We start from the raw sequence: 5,538 nt of genomic DNA on the forward strand, positions 1-5,538 counted from the left end.
CAATGGTTTAACGAGTTTCACAAGCTCCAAAAATAAATACAAAGAATTGTGCAAAAACACTGATTTTCTCCCTCCGTCCAAAAGATCCCTCATTTGAGCCTTTTGAGTCTTATCTATAGGCTCAGTGATCTACTTATGGGCCGATGGGCCTTGATTACATTTAATACAAACATATTTGAATAATAATGGAAATTACACTTTTTACATAAGTGCAAGATCAAATATCTCTAGAAAATATCTAACATACTGCGACCAACTTTGGTCGCCTATGAAATATCCCCTCTGCCATGTGAATTCTCCTTTGGTCGATGGTCGACCAGAACATAACCATTTAAACTGCCACGCGCATCTCACGTGTACTAATCTTGCCACATCATCAAGTGAATCATTTTTGGGTAAAATAGATATTATTCTAATAAGTGAGTTTAAATTTAATTTAATTTTATTTAAGTTATGAAACTTATGATTTTATTATTTTTAAATAATTATTATTGTAAAATATCTCAAAAATATCATATTTTAATTTGTTTAATTATTTATTATTTTAAAATAATTATCATTGTAAAATATCTCAAAAATATCATATTTTAATTATTTATTTTATTTAAGTTTAAGTGTTTACAAACTACGGTTAAATATAAGAATATTATGTTAAATATAATAATATTCCATTAAATTAAAAAAAAAACTGTTAAAACCAAGAATTTTCATTATCTACACACTTATTATATAGAAGAGATATGCATGTGTTTGTTATTGTAATTACATTTTTTAAATATATTACAGTTTATTTTTTTTTCTCTTTATTACATTATTAAATTTTCATAATTTTTATGTATAGTTCGATCACATCAATGAATATTTTGTGGAGAAAGTTGGGGGAGATGTTTCATCCAAATTTTTACAATAAAGATGATGGCCTCCTTGTTGTGATATTACTTCTACAACCATTAAAAAAATTCAAAGATAATTATTTTACTTATATAATATATCTATGTTAATTTACATTTACTCTAAATATGTAAAGTTAGCTTCTCTACCACAAATGCAAGCAAATTTTACATAAATCTTTAAATAGATTATGTAGTATCATTAATTGAAAGATTTTTTACCATCTTCAATAGTGTGAAAGTTATTGAGAGTTCTAAGACTACTCTTGAGAAAAATATGTTCCTCAACATGATGGCCATTCAAGAATTGTTAAAATAAATAATTTTAATTATTATAAAGACCGGTCCTAGTTGATGAAGAAATTATATCTCCTATAATATCTTAAAACTTCTCCCAACCGGCAAAATCTAGTAAAAAATTAAATAATATATAATATATTAAAAAAATATTTTTGCCAAAAAGTCCCAAAGATGGTAAAAAATATTAACATTTGAAAGGAAAAAAATTATTATATTTGATAATTAATATCATTTATTGGTGCAATTACACTAATTCTTAGGAGTATGGTAATTAGAGTACCTCAATTACATCAAACTACATAGTTACAATATAATTATTTGGTTACACAAATCCGTCTAACCTAATAATTCTTACTATTTACATTCAATTTCAATTATTATGTGATTTTCCAAACACAAACTTAATCTAATTCAATTTGCAAACAAAATTATGAATTTTAAAATTTTAATCCAATTTAATTTGTAGATCAATTTGTAAAGTGAATTGAATAATTCTTGAATATTAGAGTATGTGGTCAAACTCTTGTAATTTTAAGACTTTTTTTTTTGGCGTGCAACTATTATAAACAATATAAATTAATAAGGCACATTTTAATATTTATACTATTGACACAATAGTTTGTTTATTGTTGTACATAATATGAAATTAATTAAGCATAATTAATGGAAATCTCATATTAATTATTTCTATATATATAATATACAATTATTACTATTGGAATCAATTACCAAATATATAATAAAAAAAATAAACTTAAAACAGTTTCAAAACTCACAATAAAGGGTGGTTGGAATCTGTAAAAATCTTCATGAAATTCGATGATAGTAGGCTACTGACCATATTCGCCATAAACTTTTCAACTAGTCCAACTTCTAACAACGTCACAGTATCCCCTCTACACACGGCTACACTCCATGATGATATAGTCTTTTATAACTAAAAATTAGCTAATTAGTTGATAATTTCATGTCAACAAATTGAAGTTACTGGTGTTACATGTCAAGAAAAAGAAACAAATTGGTTTATTTGTATTTTCATGTCAATATTTAACATTTATGTTGCAATACATATTATTTAAAAAACTATTTGGTTTATTATTTGTTGAGTGAAAAAAAACTACATACAAAATTAAACAAACAACTATACAACAAAAAATTAACTAACTAATTGGTTTATAATTTTAAGTCAACAAAAACTGAAGTTACATGTCTTAAAAAGAAAATGGTTTAACTTATAAGCACCAATAATAATTCATAATCGAATTAGTTTATTAATTGTTCACAAAAATTATTGAATAAATGTAAGATTTTATGTATATATATATATGGAGGCATGGTTAGGACATGGATGATTATTTAATATTAACTATTGGATGAAGAGCAACGATACATATTTATAATTGTTAATTGATATTTTTAAAAATAAATTTTGACTTTTTCAAAATTTTATAAAGATTACCTGACATAACTGTCACATATTTATTAAATAAAAAAATCTTATTCAATAATATTGTTGTATCCAAAAGAGGGTGTTTTAATATTTAAACTCGCAAGTGCACGAATCGTTTCGGAATATAATGTTCATGTAAGTACGAGGTCGAACCCATGGGAGTTGACTAACATCAAAAGAAACTATTTCAAACAAAGCAATAATATTCTAACCTAGTTCCAAATATTTGATGAGATTCTGTTTTAGAAAAATAAAAGACAAGTAATAAAAAGATTTAAGATTAAATAGAAAAATGGTTTTCAAATGATATATGTAAAATAAGATTATTAAGATGTTAGAATCCACAAAATGCAAGTTCAATAGTATTTATAAGTATATTGATTCCCAAGTTTAGATATAGTTGAAATAAATCACACTATATTTTTTCAAGATATATTTTCTATACAAGCACAAGTTACTTTAAAAAAAGTAAGATTTTTCTTCACTTATAAATGATATAATTTCTAAGCATTAGTTGTGTTACAACCTAATGAAACTACAAGAAATCAAAGAGATTATGTTTAGGCAAAATATGATACTTATGCTCTAAGAATTAGATGTGAACAATTTAATGAAAAACATTTAATCAAAGAATATCATGTTTTTGCATAATGAAGAACTAAGTGTAATATGCTTTAACACTCAATAATAGATGAAAAATGCATATCTTTGATAGAAAAATCCATAAACAATGTTGTACAAATGGGAAATCAACATACAACAAAAAATACTATCTAGTTACATTTTGCTTCATCATCATCTTAATAACCTTTGAAAAAGATTAGAAGCTCATAACTAGATTGAAATAAAAATTACAAAATAACATACTTGACATGCTCTTCAAAAGATGAAAATGGTAGTGTTGACGCGGTTCTTCGGCAACAGGTAATTAAGAGAAGAAGAGAAAGAGATTAGTACTTAAGAGTAGAACCGCCGCAGATATGAAATCTTTGTGAAAAGAACTAGGTGACCTTAAACACGTTTTTAAGTGGTTCGAAGGTTAAAATCCTTCTACTCCACTAGTCAATATTATTGATCTTTTCTGGGTAATTGGTTTACAAAATATATAGTTCTTACAAGACTATTTTTTCCAACCCCTATCAATTCCCAGGGTCTCCATATTTATAGGAGAAGGCACCTGGAAATTGGTAGGGAGGTCATCCCGTGACCTTTCCATTTGTCATATCAAGTCTGTGATATTCATGATTAATTCCTAAACCTGACACACAAGTGTGGTCTAATCAGTATGGAAGGAAACAATGGGCCGCACGGCCCAACCCGTCCGTGGGTGTCTGAATACGCACGTTCCTGCTGCGTGTCCGAGAAGTCAGGGGGATATCGGACACGTGATGGCAGGATTATGCACGTTTATCTTGCGTGTTGACTTCCCATAGGGTCAGAGCTTCCTGAGAAGCTCGCTGCCGGAACAATCCATAACCCGAGCTGATCCGTCAGTGGTCGCCGGATGTTGTTCCCAGCTCCTGGAACAACAAGAGGGAGCAGGAAACTCCATCCCCTCGAGCTAGAAAGGGCCCGTCCTGAAGATAAAGCCTCTGGCCTGTGGGAGCCTCGGGCTAAATCATGTTTAGTCCGAGGATCGCCCTGCTAAACAGCCCGTGGGAAAGCCAGGGAGTACATCTGCCCCCCAAGCTCCTGCTCGTGGTCCATGACGTCAGATATGGGAGACCACAGTAGGAGCTTTTAGACTTCTCCCACAACCCTTAGCATTCCATGCTTTTCGCATGCGTCTGATACGTGGAACGCCGTGGGTGGCGACGGTACACTCTACGAGAACCGCATTAAATGGCCTAGCCCACTGTCCAGCCGTCGTTTCACATTTCGAGTGGAGGGTCTCCCAGGAGCCTTTTACACGTGATCCCCCCTTGTATAAAAAGGGGGTGGTCATCCCACGCACGGGCCACCTTACCATTCAGAACCTCTCAAATTTCCTTCTTTTCTTTCTGACCTTCCGAAGAACAAAACCCTCATTTCCACTGCTTTCATCTTCTCCGTTCACGAAGCTTAAGCGTGCGAGTTCCTTCAAGGCCTTGGAGACTACTGTGCCAACGAAGCTCCTACCAGCACAGCAACCTCGCTCACTATCCAACCATATACTGTAAGTCTTCTGTCCTTGTTTATTTTTGAAAGCATGCCACTGTAGCCTAGGTAAAAAATTTTACTGTAGCAACATGCAGAGGTTTTCTGGGTCGCGCGGATATGGAGGGTGATGGCCCTTCTTAGATTAGGGCACGCCTGCCATGGGACATCGCCTTAGAATATGGGTTCCATGATTCTCTCTTAGGAACAATTTCTGGGTAGGATCCTTAAGAATTTTGGGTGCAAAAACCGGGTAGCTTAGGGAATACGCCTTAAAAGCGGTTTTGCCACGCCTTGCCTGTTGAAACTTTCCCCCCAAGGCAATTTTTTTACTCTGAGCCTTCTGACACACGAATTCCGAGTAATCTGGGATCTGTTGAGGGCATAGGCGCGTGTTCCTTGGAACGCGTGGCACCACTCTCCACGGGCTGGGCTTACCCCAGCTCGTGTACTTAATACTTGCTTCACTCTCCTGCTTGGGCCGCCTTTTCTAAAGTGTTTTCTTTTGTTCGATAGGCGACCAGATGGCTCCAAAGAGAAATCTGCCACAGAAGAATGTGGGAAGTTCGGCCTCCCAGAAGGATAAAGGAAAGGCGGTGGTGACCAGCTCGCCAATTCCTCACTTTGGGCCGGCGGTGGAGAAGCAGGCCGAGGTGGCTCCTGACGCGTTTTTCGAGGCGGAGAGAATCGTCTCGAAGATAACCAGCCAGGCAAAGATCACCAAAATCTTCCTTAACCACAACATTCCTCTGGGGAAGACCT

The sequence above is a fragment of the Humulus lupulus genome, chromosome 4 (assembly GCF_963169125.1).
Source record: "Humulus lupulus chromosome 4, drHumLupu1.1, whole genome shotgun sequence".
NCBI classification, from domain to species: domain Eukaryota; kingdom Viridiplantae; phylum Streptophyta; class Magnoliopsida; order Rosales; family Cannabaceae; genus Humulus; species Humulus lupulus.